We start from the raw sequence: 16,124 nt of genomic DNA on the forward strand, positions 1-16,124 counted from the left end.
AATATTGATACACAAGATGTTAACATTTTTGTGGATAAAGAGACTACAGAGGTTAAGGCAAGTGATGTTAAGGATAGTGAGATCTCTGAGTCATCACCACACACTATTGACTCTCAGAACACTGAGATACCAGCACAAGATGAGCAATTGGAGACTGAGAAACTGACAGAGGATAAGGTAACTAACACAGAGAAACCAGAATTAGAGAAACCAGCAATTGAAGAGGTTCTTATACAGACTAAAAAACCAAAAGAAGCAGAGGAAATTACACAGACAGAGAAACCAGTTAAAAATGTAAATAAAGAGGAAGCAGTTGATGGAAATAAGGAAGAAATAGTGAAGGTAATTGGGCAAGTATCTATTGAAAGGAAATCTATTGCACAAGTAAGCACATCTACTACTAATTATAGACCCACTAATGTAACAGATGTTCTATTGGATTCCATTAAGAGGATAACAGATTGCAATGCCTTAGAATTTAAGGCTATTGATGACACATTACCTATCTTGAAGATGATTGCACCAACCTGTAAGACAGATTGCATAAGTGATTCTTTAGGTAAATTGGATTCATTTTCCAAATTTATTGTTGAGAACATTCTAACCATTGATAAGGTGAATGAGGATACTATAAAGGAAAGAGTAGATAAAGAAAAAGGTGAATTCTTTGAGAAAACCATCAAAGACTGTACTGAACACATGGATTCACTATTACCGATACTTAACTCAATAATTTTAAAATATAAGGAACAATAGAGAAGCTTGCAAGCCTCACCACCTAATTGAAGATATTGATGAGGAAATTAAGAAGACACAAAAGGGAATAGATGACATTGCAGATAATTTGATAGGTTCTTTGGATCTTACCTTAGTTTTTGAGTAGGAAATGACAGTTTTTTAGGAGAAGTTAGAAAAACTTGAGAAAGAGAAGGAAAGGATAAGGTCAAATGCTTGGGAATTGAAAAGCAAACTTGGTCCAAGACTAGACAATCTTATCACTCAAGGGGTTGGTCTATCAAAGGCAACAATACAAGGAGAATGATCACTAGAGAAACAAATGAACTATCTGACCGGCACGATCCAGCAAACAGAAAATATTCTTTCTGATAGTAACAAATTCATGCAGAGCCTGAATCTACTTTTGGCTGATATCTTTCAAATTATACTTAATCAGTTACAGGCTAAGATATAGAATTTTTGAATTCTTTGATTCTTTTTGACATCCTTTGCCATTTATGTCAAAGGGGAAGTAGTATGGAGAAAAATAATGCACATAAGAGATCACTTTCTCAGGGGGAGAACACTCTTTTTGGGATCAGATTTTGGACTTCATTTTTGGATAACAATTTTGGATTTTTCTCATGAGTGTTGCCATCAATGCCAAAGGGGGAGATTGTTGGAATTCTACACTCTATGAGAATATGGTTGATGTTGTCATTGATGGCAACCAACCGGTAACATATTTCTACACAGGAACTGGCATCGCAGACATCATACACCGGCAGGCACCAGCACCGACAGGCACATTCACCGGCATCCAGATTACACTGGCAATGAAGTATACCGACTCTTAGGCCGACATGAGACAAATTTTTGTTTATATGAATTGTATTGTAAATGTAATTAATTATTTGTAAGCCAACATAATGTATTGTAAAGACTCATATATGTATGAGATCTTATAGATCATTTTATATGATGAAGTGTAGGATAGATTATTATTGTTGGTATATGTAAGGCAGCGAAAGGTTTTTGGTTAAGGTATCTGACTGAGCTTAAACTAGTATTGAACCACGCATTAGAGATGCTATTTTGATCAGTACATTGTATTGGATTTAATTATCCATTTTGTAGTCAGTGAGACTCTTCTATTGAGTAGTGCGCTCTAAGATGTTGGCCTTCCTGCATGTGCAGGCCCATGTTGTAAGCAATACTTATTCATATTGGCCAGTGAGTAAATATTGTGGGTCACAAATCCCACTGAGGTTTTTCCCACACTGGGTTTCCTCACCAAAATATTATGTGTTATGTGTACATGTATGATGTCTCTGTTATTTCTCTTTACTGCATTATTTCTTGTTTACCGATATAGTAATTTAAGTTGCAAATTTATAAATAAGTTCAAATATTCCATTCATCGATTAGACACTGATTCACCCCCCCCCCCTCTTAGTGTCTTTGGGACTATCATTGCATCTAACATAGGACACTATGTGATCCTATGGGGTCATATTCGGTCCTAAGGGGTATGTCGTGCACACTATGATGTTAAAAGGGGTCATATGTGCTCTTAAGGAGCCATGCATGTGTTAGAACACATGTGTGACCCCTTAGGACCACATATGACCCTTTAAGACATAATGTGATCCTATAGGGTTATATTGGGTCCTACTTAGGATATTTTGTACACACTAGGATGTTAAAAGGGGTTAAATATGTGCTCTTAAGGGGTCATGCATGTGTTAGAACACATGTGTGACCACTTAGGACCACATATGACCCCTTGGGACACTATGTGAACCTATGGGGTTATATGTGGTCCTAAGGGGTCATGCATGTGTTAAAACACATGTGTGATCATATATGGTCATATTGGGTCCCAAGGGGCTTTTCGTTGTACACACTAGGATGTTAAAAGGGGTGATATGTTCTCCTAAGGGGTCATGCATGTGTTAGAACACATTCTTGACCCCTTAGGACCATATATGACCCCTTAGGACACTATGTGATCCTATGGGGTCATATGTTCTCCTAAGGGGTTGCGCATGTGTTAGAACACATGCATGACCCCTTGGGACCATATATGACCCCTTAGGACATAATGTAATCCTAGTTATATGGTCATATTGGGTCCTAAGTGGTATGTTGTGCATACTAGGATGTTAAATGGGGTCATGTGGCTCTAAAAATGGGTCATGCATGTGTTAGAATATGTATGTGTGACCCCTTAGGACCACACATGACTCCTTAGGATACTAATATGTGATCATATGGGGTCATATGTGGTCCTAAGGGGTGACCATGCATGTGTTAAAACACATGTGTGACCCTTTAGGACCACATATGACCCCTTAGGATACTAGGATGTTAAATGGGGTCATATGGGGTCCTAAGGGGTCACACATGTGTTAAAACACATATATGTGACCCTTTAGGACCATATATGACCCCTTAGATACTAGCATATTAAAAGGGGTCATATGGGGTCCTAAGGGGTCACGCATTTGTATAAAACACATATGTGACCCCTTAGGACCACGTATTCAACCACTTAGGACACTACGTGATCATATTTGGTCATGTACTGGGTGCTAAGGGGTACACTAGGATGTTATAATAGGTCATATGTGGTTCTAAGGGGCATGCATGTGTTAGAACACATGTGTGACCCTTTAGGACCACATATGGACCCTAAGATAAAATGTGATCCTATATGGTCATATTGGGTCCTAAGGGGTATGTTGTACACAATAGGATGTTTTAAAAGGAGTCATATGTGCTCCTAAGGAGTCATACATATGTTATAACACATGCATGTGACCTCTTAGGACCACATATGACCCCTTATGACACTATGTGATCCTATGGGTTCATATGTGGTCCTAAGGGGTCGTGCATGTGTTAGAACACATGTGTGACCCCTTAGGACCACATATGACCCCTTAGGACACAATGTGATGGATCCTATATGGTTGAATATTGGGTCCAAAGGGGTATTATGTGCACACTAGGATGTTATTAAAAGGGGTCATGTGTGCTCTTAAGGTGTCACGCATGTGTTAGAATACATGTGTGACTCCTTAGGACCATATATGACCCCTTAGGACACAAAGTGATCATGTATATAGTCATATTGGGTCCTACTTGGCGTATGTTGTACACACTAGGATGGTAAAAGGGGTCATATGTGCTCTTAAGGGGCCACACATGTGTTAGAACACATGTGTGACCCCTTAGGACCACATATGACCCCTTAGGACACTATGTGATGTAAGGGGTTATATGTGGTCCTAAGGGTTCACGCATGTGTTAAAACACATGTGCGACCCCTTAGGACCATATATGACCATTTAGGATACTAGGATGTTAAAAGGGGTCATATGGGGTCTTAAGGGGTCATGCATCATGTGTTTAACACACATGCATGACCCCTTAATACCACATATTACCACTTAGGACACTATGTGATCCTATTTGGTCATATTGGGTCCTAAGGGGTACACTAGGATGTTATAATAGGTTATATATGGTCTTGAGGGGTCACATGCATGTGTTAGAACATATGTGTGACCCCTTAGGACCACATATGGCCCCTAAGGACAAAATGTTATCCTATATGGTCATATTGGGTCCTAAGGGGTATGTTGTACACACTAGGATGTTAAAAGGGGTCATATGTGAGCTCCTAAGGGGTCATGCATGTGTTAGAACACATGTGTGGCCCCTTAGGACTACATATGACCCCTTGGGACACTATGTGATCCTATGGGGTCATATGTGGTCCTAAGGGGTCGCACATGTGTTAGAACACATACCTAACCCCTTAGGACCACATATGACCCCTTAGGACACTATGTGATCCTATATGGTCATATTCGGTCATATGGGTCATATGGTCATATCTGATCCTATACTTTGGCTTTTCAACATTTTCATTATGATTTTGAAAGGTTTTGGTTTTGTTTACCTACATTTTGGTTTTGGCTTTGGTTTTTTAACAATGTTTCAGTTTCATTTTAGTTGTAGTACTAGTTTTGGTTTTCACTTTGAATTTTGTTTTGATTTTGGAATTTGTTTTGGTTTTGTTTTTGGTTTTCATTTTGGTTTCATTTTCATTTCAAGGTTTTCAACATTTTTTTTCATTCATCAACCATGAAAAAATAATTCTATAAAAAATTTACTTTCATTAAAACCTAGATTAACATTTTAAATAAAAAACTAATCTAATCAATTGAAAAAAAAATCTTTTCATAATCAATTAAGAAAATAAATTTTAAACTAAAAAACTAATTTTTAAACTAAAAACATAAATTTTTAAACCAAAATCCCAAATTTTTTAAACTAAAAAACTAATTTAAATATGAAAATTTGAAAAAAATTAGGAGAGGGCATACCTGGAAGGCTTGTTGGCAGATTGCTTGATGGATTTGATCGGGATCTCGTTTGGAAAAAATGAACTAGAATTCATTTTTTTTTTTAATTATATTTTTTGAAACGGGATCCCGTTTTGAGCTTTAGGCTCGAGATCCTTACACGCTACAAGAATACATGTGGACCAAAATGATGTCAACTAAGTCATAGTTTGGACCCAAATCAATACTGCAAATATCAAACACCTCCAAGAATTACACCTCGATCATCTACAACACCTTACAATCACCAAGAATGTCTCATAACACGAAGAACATCACCGGACAAGGAAAATCTTCAATAATGCACACAATAATCAATGTGAACCACCAATAAGCATAGAATGCAATCTAGAGACATTCACAAGGAATGTGAATTACATCACAGCATCTACAACAACTTGGATCACCAAAAACATCATCATCTCTCTACCCGAGCTCAATAACATCAGCATAACTAACTATCAACCTAAAAGATTTGCTTGTGGATATACAAATCATGAACCAAACTAACTGAGGACACACATCAACATCCATAATACATCCCAGGAGAGAAAATTCTTCCACTAGGAAAAAATCATATTGTCTATCAACATTCTAAATGTACATTAATTTAATGTAAAACAAGATGATTAATGGAGGTTTTTCTGCGAGCGTGTGATCGAGGATTTTTGTGAACAACGGCAGGTTGGAACCCATGGATGCTATGTGGATGAAGGTTTCAGATGGTAGAGTCAAGTGGTATTTCATGTGTTGCATGCGTTGCATGTGGTCTTTTTAATGGAGAAGAAAGGGGCTTCTAACAACTTGATGGTCGTTGGTGCTATGGCGCTTGATGCATCCTCTTCGAAGCTTCATGCACAGACGAATGAGTCTTTCTATGTGGGGTTGAGCTCAAAGATTAATAAAGTTAATGGATTTTTTTCATAGAGCCAAGATCACCCAGTTTTGGTCATTCCTCTAAAGGCTATGATGGAAGATGTGGAGTACTGGTCCAAACATGCTCTGATCTACAAATTTCTTGTCATTTGAATCTCTATGTCGGCCCTTGAAGCCTGGATAGAACATTCATAGCAGGTGGATGGAGATATGGCCATAATGTTGGCAGGAAATAGCTACTTCTTGGTAGTCTTTTCTTGCATGTCTGATCGTGATCGAGTTTTCGACGGGGGGCCTTATTTTTATAATCATGTGGGGTTGTTTGTGAAACCTTGTCATCTGGGGTTTAACTCTATGGAGGATCTTCCATTGAGGGTTCCTGCTTGGATTCGCCTACCAAGACTTCCTTTAGAGTTTTGGAGAGAATACATACTACGCCAAATAGTTGCCTTACTTGGGAAGCCTGCTGCAATCGCACACCAGTCCCTGGACAAAAAGGTTATTTCTTATGCCCGTATTTGTGTTGAAATTGATTTGAATAACCCACTGTCAGATTCCATGGAAATTTTCCTTGATTCTTCTTCTTGGATTCATCAGTTAGATTATGAGTCCTTACCTTTTCATTGTCGAGTTTTCCATAAGTATGGACATTTGCAGTGGCAATGCCCTAGGTTTTTTAAGGGGAATAGTGGTAGTTTTGGTGGGTCTGCCTCTTCCTCGGGCCTAAAGATGGACAACGCGGGCAAGGGGAAAGCCCTAATTGATGATATAGGTAAGGAGAAATTCAAGATGGATAATGCTAGTAAAGGGCAAACCTCGATCACGCACTAGCCCCAGATAATGATGGCTTTACTCTTGTTCACAGCCAACCTAACAAAAGAGGACAGAAGAGACCCTTTTTTAGATCGGCAATTAGATTCGGATTTTAACAGATTTGAAGTGTTAGACAATATGGTCATAGAGGAAGGTACCACCCTAGATGTGTGGCGTTATAGGCTCAGATGGGGTAATTCCTATTTATGATTCCCCTACTGCAAATCAAGATACAACTCTCGAACAGAAGAATGAGGCTCCTATTAGCTCTGAGTCTGGTGCTCTTGTGGTTTCCTCGGCACCACAAGACAATGATATTCTCTTAACGGATCTGGCTAGGGAGGTATTTGCTTCTATTAAGGGAAATGGATCTCCTCTTGCATTAGGACTATTGCAAAGACCATTTAAGAAATTATTCTTTGCTACTCCATCAAGAAGTGGCCGCAAAAAGAATCAGGAGAAAATTAGACTTACAGGGGATTTACTGGTAGAGTCTGGGGCTATGAAGGTCATGGATGCTCAATTTCCTCACTCTACTCAATGATTATTCTCTCATGGAATGTTAGGGGGTTGAATAGCATCCTCGAGAAAAGGGCTATTCATGAGTTGGTGAGTGATCATTCTCTGGATATCCTTTGTATTCAGGAGACTAAGCTTTCAGTGGATTCCATTCTCTGTTGTGTCCCTAATATTTGGTATCATGGTCAATGGCAATGTATTGGATCTATGGGGAATGATGGGGGATTAGCCATTTGCTAGGAGCCATGGAAAATCACCCCTCATAGTTGGATTTCTTCTCTCTCCACACTCTCTATGGTTGCCTCTAGTTTGGATACAGGTGAGGTGATTTTGATAACTAATGTGTATTCTCCTATTGACTTCCCTGGGAAGATAAAACTTTGGGAGAATTTAAGGTATGTTCAAAGTTGTCATCCTTTCTTGCCTTGGATTTTAGCAGGGGACTTTAATTTAGTCTTACATTTGGAGGAGAAAAGAGGTGGGAATGCTCATCTAGGGCCTTCTTCTGAGCTTCTCTGAGATAATATGAACTTTTTACATCTTTCTTATATCCATCCAATTAATGGGATCTTTACTTGGAATAATAGGAGGGTTGGTAAAGATGCCATTTCAGAATGCCTAGATATATTTTTAGTCTCCTTCTTTTGGACAATTCATAATCTCTCTCTCTTTGGAAATTCTAGATTGGAGGGGATCTGACGATTGGCCTATCAAGTTCTCAGCTTATTGCATTTCTCTTCCCAAGAATCCTCCCTTTAAGTTCCAACTATTGTGGCTCTGGGACTCTTCTCTTCATGACTTAATGCCTCATTGGTGGAGAGTTGGTGGCCTAGCTTATGACATTGCTATGTTTTCCTTTTCTAAAAAACTATAGTATGTCAAAAGGAAGCTGAAGAATTGGAACAGGAATTGCTTTGTTAATCTTTAAATTATGATAAAGAGGGCTCAAGAATGTCTGGCAGTCATTACAAGGCATATTAGAGACCTGGGTTTTTCTGAAGCTCTTAGCAGAGAAGAATCTCAGGCTTATAGGGATTTAGAAGAGTGGGATCTTAGAAAGGAAATTTATTGGAAAGAAAAAGGTCGAATTGATTGGCTCTAAGAAGGAGATAAGAATACTTCATTTTTCCATAAATCTGTTCAGGGCCGCTGAAATTAGAGTTACAGTTCATCTCTTGTTACTTCTAATGGCTTGCAGTTGACCTCCTTTCAAGCCATTTCTAGGGAAGCCATCTAGTTCTATTCCACTCTTTTTTCAGAAGATTCGCTTCTCACTGATAATGAGGAGAATATTATCTTGTCTTGCATCCTCTCTGTTGTGATAAGAACAATGAACAACTCCCTTATGAGGTCAATCTCTATGTCTGAATTGGAGGAAGTGGTTTTTAGTATGCATAAGGGCAAAGCTCCTGGGCCTGATGGCTTCCCAATAGAATTTTTTCAAGAGTTCTAGGATATTATTAATCAAGACTTATTAGTTGTGGTTCAAGAATCACACTCTAACAAATAGATGCTTTGAGCTTTGAATGCTACATTCCTTTTTCTTATACCGAAAAAGGAAGGGGCTAATCAGTTGGATTCCTTTTGACCGATTGCTCTATGTAATGTGGTTTATAAAGTTATTACTAAATTAATTGTCGAAAGGCTCGAAGTTTGGCTTCCCATAGTTATCTCAGAAGAGAAAGGGAGTTTTGTTGCTAGAAAATAGATTCTGAATGGAGTGGTTATTGCCTCTAAAGCCATCCATTCTATGTCATCTTCTAAAGAGTGTTCTATGATCATCAAGCTTGATATGGCTAAGTCTTATGATAGAGTGAAATGGGGCTTTTTGTAGAAAGTTCTTCTTACTTTTGGATTCAGCTTGGAGTGGGTAGAATGGATTTGGAGTTGTGTCACTTGTCGTTCCTTTTTTGTGCTTCTCAATGGAGAACCTTTAGACTTATTTGGGGCCTCTAGGGGTCTCCACCAGGGCAATCCTCTTTCTCCCTACTTGTTCATCATTATGGTAGAGGGACTTGGCAGATTTATTAAACATCAAGTTTCCCATAATTTGATTCATGGCTAGAGTTGGGGAAATGGATTGCCCACTCTCTCCCATCTTCAGTTTGTAGATGATATTGCACTCGTTGGGAGGGCTCGTATTCAGGAAGCTGAAGCCTTCAAACTCACTTTGGATACTTTTTTGGGTGCCTTGGGTCAAAAAATAAATGACCACAAGTCTTATATTTATTTTTTCAACACTTTGGAGCCTATCCAGCAGAGGATTACTAATATTCTAATATTTCAGATTGAGTCTCTTCCTATGACTTACTTGAGCGTCCCTATTGTTTTTGGTAGACAGCCTAGGCTCTTCTAGCAGAACCTGCTTGATAAGCTGCGTCAAAAAGTTAATCATTGGATGCATCAGTGGCTCTCTTCTATTGGTCGGGTGACTCTCTTGCAATTAGTGATTCAAGATCTCCCTATCTATAGAAGCATGGTGCAGGCTACCCTGGTGTATTTTCTTAAGGAATTTGATGCCTTCTCTCGATAGTTTCTTTGGAGCAATAATTTGCAAAATTTTAAATGGAGTCTAATCAAGTGGGATATAGTTTGTAGGCCAAAGAAGGAGGGCGACCTCGGCCTTTGTTCTTCTATCTTGAGTGGACAAGCTCTTGCTTCTAAGCTCTATTGGCGATGGTGTTCTAGTCAGTGTCAACTATGGGCTCGTATCCTCTCACATAATTATTTACTAGGAGCCCAACCTTCAAAGGTTTCTAGATTCCCTTTGGTAGGTGGAGGTTCTATGGTGTGGAATACCCTTAAGATAGGCTCTCGCCTGGTCAAGAGTAGCCTTTTCTAGATTTGTAACAGTGGTTCAGAGGCTCTGTTCTAGAGTGATTCTTGGAATGGTAACCCTCCTCTTTTGTCCTCTCACCCGCACTTGCAGGATCTCTATGACTCTTTCCTTTCTATGGGTTGGAATAAGGTGGCTCACTATAAGGAGGCCTATAATTCGGGCCTTTTTGTTGGTTTTCGATGGAAGACTCCATTTGACTGGCCACCAGGGGGCTCTTTGGGGGATCAGATGGAGCTCTCTCAGATTATGGCTTCTAGGGAGTGCAGCTCTTTGCAGGAACCTGATGTTTTGTCTTGGGGAGGTGCTTCTTTTGGTAAATATACTATTTCCTCAGGGGCACCTTATGCTTACTAGACATTCATTTGGTGATATGGAGGTTCCTTGGTGGAAGAAATTTTTGAGTTCCTCCTCATGGCCTAAGTGTAATTTCTTCATCTGGTTGGTGGCTCACAATAGGTGTCTTACTTGGGATAATATCTGCAAGAGAGGATTCCATGGGCCTTCAATCTATGTTTTATGCAGCTCTTCTTTCAGTGCTCTTTTGTTAGACAGATCTGGCACTCCTAGTGGTTTGCATGGGGCTGCCCTTGCTAGCATGTTTCCTCTTTGTCTGAGTTTTGGAATCGCTTGGGACCTTCCCCATCTAGATCCTCTTTTCTCCAAGTTGCTTGGACTACTATCCCTTCCTTTATTTTATGGCATGCTTGGCTTGAAAGAAATAGGTGGAGCTTTAAGAGTGTCTGGCTTGGGATTGTGCACCTCTAGGTTGAAAATTGTTCATTCTCTTCATGAAATAGTTATGGCAAAATGTGATTTGTCTGGAGGTCTGGACCCTAGAGATGTTGGTATTTGCACCCGCCTTTCTTTTCCTTTGCAGGATGGTGGTACTTTACTAGTCTCTCATCACCCTAGGAGGAGAGATGGATATCTCTCACAGCGTGTTAATCATGAGGGGCACTAAACTCCTCCTCCTCCTAGAGTTCTTAAGATTAACACTGATGGATCTTCTTGGGGAAATCCTATCCCTGCAGGCATAGGGGGAGTGGGGCACAGCAGCTCTAGAGATGTTCATTGTCTCTTCTCTATCTACAAAGGTTCTCATACCAATAATCTTATGGAGGCCTTGGCCATCTAGGTAGAGGTGGAGCAATGTTGCAAGTAGGGGTGGTGTAGGATCATTTGTGAGACAGACTCACAGGTGGTTGTCAACTTATTGAATAAAAAAGAGTTGGTGGATGTTGACTGGCATTTGGCTTTGGTTATTAAGTAGATCACTCAGTTATGTCAAACCCTTGACTCTGTCATTTTTTCTGATATCCCTAGGGAGTGGAATGGTGTGGCTGATTGTTTGGCTAAGTGGGCGTCTGAGTATATGCAAGATTGGAATATTACAGATTGGAGGCATCTTCCCCTTGAATTGTCTCTTGAATTGGATCAACTTGTTGCTCAGGATAAAGCTCATTAGAGCTCTTTGCATTTTCTATTGTCCCTTTTATTGTACTATTCTCTTTGGATTTCAATAAATTTTTACCCCTCTTTTAGTTAAAAAAAAAAATACATCCCACACATTCGCAACCAAAGATATAGCAATTTTGAAGCAATACAGAGCATAAACCAGAATACTGAATAACATGAACAATTGCATAACATCCTCAATATTGGATCTCATAACTTGATGAAATCATCAAGCGGACATCTACAAATGGAAATGAACCATCTACAGACAACATACCAGAAACCCTTTAAATTGCATTAGCTCATCTACAATACATGGGCTAAACCAACTCATCCAATCAAACTGCAACACTCAAATACATAGAAAACTTTCCAACAATCTCCACATATGTTGACATTAATGACAACATATCAACCAATATCCAACAAAGTTACCTTTGAATCTATAATTAGTGGTACTCCTGTGAAGAGCTTTCTCTGCAAGTATATTATAATCTATTATTTATTGTTGAATAATGTATTGAGCTACTTTTGCAGTGTGGGGTTTTTCTCCCAAAAGGGTTTTCCCCACACAAATCACTGTGTTGTTGTGTTGTGGTATGCATGATATTAAGTTGTTTCTATTATGTTTTTTTAATTGTTGTAACGATCTATAAAATTTTTGCATTACCCTCCTCTCAAGATTAGTGTAGGAAGTTTTTCTACTCTTTAAATTCCTTACAAGTTCTTATTACCCTTAGGTTCCTTTTCTCTTTAATCTTGTTAGAAATTTGGGTCTCACATCAACTATTTTTCATGTTTTGACCTAGAAAATTACCATTAATAGTTCAATGATTCTTGCAACTACCATATCTTGATTCATGGAGCTAAAGCATTGGATTTTAATATATATTTAATGATTCCACTAGAACATATCATTCTCATACTCATTTATCAATTGTACACTCCTTTTTTAGGGTCATCCTTGTTTGTAATTTTTGTCATAAATGTCATGGGAGTTTATACACTTCTTCCATGTGGAGTCTATTGGCAGCAACAATGAAGGAAGACTTGGAGCGGGGGGGGGGGGTGAATTAGTCTTCACCGGATTTACTAACTTAACCACAAAAATAAGGTATGATAAACTACAGCAATAACAAAGATAATAAAATTGAAAGCACAGCATGCAACACCAAGATTTTGATGTGGGAAACCTAGTTAAGGGAAAAACCATGATGGGAACCTACCCACAATAAGATGATACTCTACAATAGTATGTCAAAATATTGCAATGGGGAATGCACATGCATTCAGGAAAACTACCTAGAGCTCACTGCTCAAATACAATGACCCAGAAGGCTACAACCCTCAGGGAAGTATCACTGACTTACAACAAGATTCGGACTAAAATCTAGAAGTAATGAACTGAAAGAATAGAATCTCCAAATGCCTGATTACAATTTTGGTTAAGCACAAATGTTTGTTCTACCTCACCCATCTCTACTCAATCACAATGTCGAAGGATGAATCACTTGCTCACACATATACAACTCTCTCATAATGTAGACACGCCCTCTATCTACAAATGACATGACAATATCACCTATTTATACAAGTCATCAACCTTTATAACAAGGTCGACTAAACCCTCAACTTATAATTACAAAATTACATCATATGATACAAAGATCGACCACTAGACCAATATAATGATATACATGACATAACATGGACCTAATTCAAATTCTCAAACATGCAACTCCACCGAAAATCACACCAAGAACAACCACAACACACTACACCACCAAGAATATTGTATAACATGAAAATCATCACCGGTTCAGCAAAATCACCAAAAACTCTCACAATGATCAATGCAGATCATCAAAACAAATAGGACACAATTAGGAAATACCAGCAAGAATGTTAGAATCATCATAAACGGTTGCACCAACACCACTTATCAAATCTTCATCTATCAACATTTGAGAACTCAAGAACACAACCAATCAGCAACTGTCATAAAGAAAGATAACTTATGGAGCATCAAAATCACAAACCATCTGAAATGAAAATGCATAAGACCATCCCAAACAATATCCCAAAATCTCAGCTCAAGATCTATTCACACCGGAATATACCAGAGGAAATACTAAACTCTGCAAAAGATTGATTAAAAAAACAAAACTACAAACCGGATCATAAGATCTTCCTAATCTACAAACACCAAAGCAATGCACAGGAATATGTTGACATCAATGACAACAAAATATCCTAGCATCATCAATATCTAGCAATCTCCAACAACACCCAACAATCTCCCCCTTTGGCATTGATAGCAACATATGAATGTGAAAAACAATCAATGTAAAGAGAGAAGATATCTCCAGCAAACTCCCCCTAAGATCAAGATAGATAAAGAATTTTTTCACATGATCTCTCTCCCCCTTTGACAGTAATGCCAAAGATCACAAAACAAAAAACTAAACTCTCTCTCCCGAAACAAAAACATGAATCTCAAGAATTTCTCCCTCTAAAACACAGACTACTCCATCAAAGGAGCAACACCAACTCACCAATCTGGATAGAAAGATAAGACTTTGAAATCCACCGGATTGATGCAACTCAATGCATCTAGTTCTCATCAGGAGGGGTGGATACCCCTAACTTGTCACTCAAATAGACAAATGTATCTTCAAGCAAAGTCTTGGTAAAAATATTAGCAATTTGTTCCTTTGTAGATACATACTCCAGCTTCACTTTATCTTCACTGACTTGTTCTCTCAAGTAATGATATTTGATTGACACATGCTTAGTCTTTGAATGTTGCACCAGATTCTTTGACATGTTAATAGCATTGGAATTATCATGGTATATGATAGTAGGCTCATCATAGATAACTCTGATATCCTTCAACATTTGCTTCATCCAAACTACCTGAGTGCAGTTACTAGCAACAACAATGTACTTAGCTTCAGTAGTAGATAAGGACATTGAATCTTGTTTCTTAATAACCCATGAAACCAGTTTCTTACCCAAAAAGAATGCTCCACCAGTAGTGCTCTTCTGGTCATCGACATCACCAGCCCAATCAACATCAATGTAAGCACATAGCATGAAATCATCATGTATACACCTAAAAATTGTCTGAAGATAATTAATTAAATACACAGTTAGTTAATTAATCCCCCTTCCTAATTAATTGAATTAACAAGCAAATTTGATTAATTCTCTTATTCATCTACTAGTAAATAAATTTGCATGATTTATTCATATAGTTCATTTCATATCCCCTTTTGATTAATTAATCCTCCCCCCATTTAAAATCAATTCTTCTAATTCCTAATTACGATTAACAAACTCAAGTTTGTTGAGATTAATTACCATTTTCCAATTATTTGAATTTCTAAATTCAAATGAGCACATGGCTCCTAAATTTTAACCACCTAACCTAACCATCCTCTAACCTAACCCATTCTATCTAATCCTAGGGTCTCACTAACCCTATCCTCTTGCACATCCTAACCTCTTACAGGTTGGATATTCTCCCCTTGAGACACATGGCACTTTTGCCACATGTCTCCTCCCTTGGACACTTTCCTTCTCACAAGAAAGGCTCCTTGACATTTGTCACCACAGAGATGTCAAGTGTCCCTTCCTCCAACCTCTTCTCCAACTTCCTCACTCTTGACCCTTGATATCTTCAGATCAAATATGGACCATTGATTCATGCCACATTAGCTTTCGCCTTGGAATTCCTATAAATACCCCTCATTTTGGAGAAATAAGGATCCCTTGCATTCATAGTTTTAGCATCATCACTATAGGCATTTTCATTTTAATCATCTAGTAATTGGCATTTTGGATTAATCATAGCATGTTAATCTAGTTTCTTAGATCATGCATTTCATATATTTTGCACAATCAATCATGAAGTAGCTACTCAACTCTTGAGTTTCCACTTTGGAGGTCGTTGCTTTGTTGAGAGCCAAACAATCCAACACCTTCAAGGTCCTCAAGAATAGAGGAAAATGGGACATCTCAAATGAGCTTATGGTTTGCTTTTGTTTAGCTTTCAATTTGCTTCATAATTCCATTTATATTGTCTCATTATATGTGTATGCTTGCTTATATTTACCAAATTTTTAGCGTCACACATCATTCCTCAGATACCACAAACCATAATCCACAATTACCTTCAAGTATCTGAATATTCTCTTCACAGTGGTGACATGAATCTCTTTTGGATCATATTGATATCTAGCAGCCATACACACAGCATGCATAATGTCTGGTCTAGTCTGAGTAAGATATAGCAGTCCACCAACCATAGATCTATACAAGCTCTAATTAGCTTTCAGAGATACATCATTCTTAGATCATTTACAACCAGAAACCATAGGAGTTACAACCGGTTTGGAGTCATCTGACCCAAAAAATTTCAAGAATTCCTTCACATATTTAGTTTGAGATATAAATATACCTTTTCCAATTTGTGAAATCTGCAAACC

This window comes from Cryptomeria japonica, chromosome 5 (genome assembly GCF_030272615.1).
Source record: "Cryptomeria japonica chromosome 5, Sugi_1.0, whole genome shotgun sequence".
Classification (NCBI taxonomy): domain Eukaryota; kingdom Viridiplantae; phylum Streptophyta; class Pinopsida; order Cupressales; family Cupressaceae; genus Cryptomeria; species Cryptomeria japonica.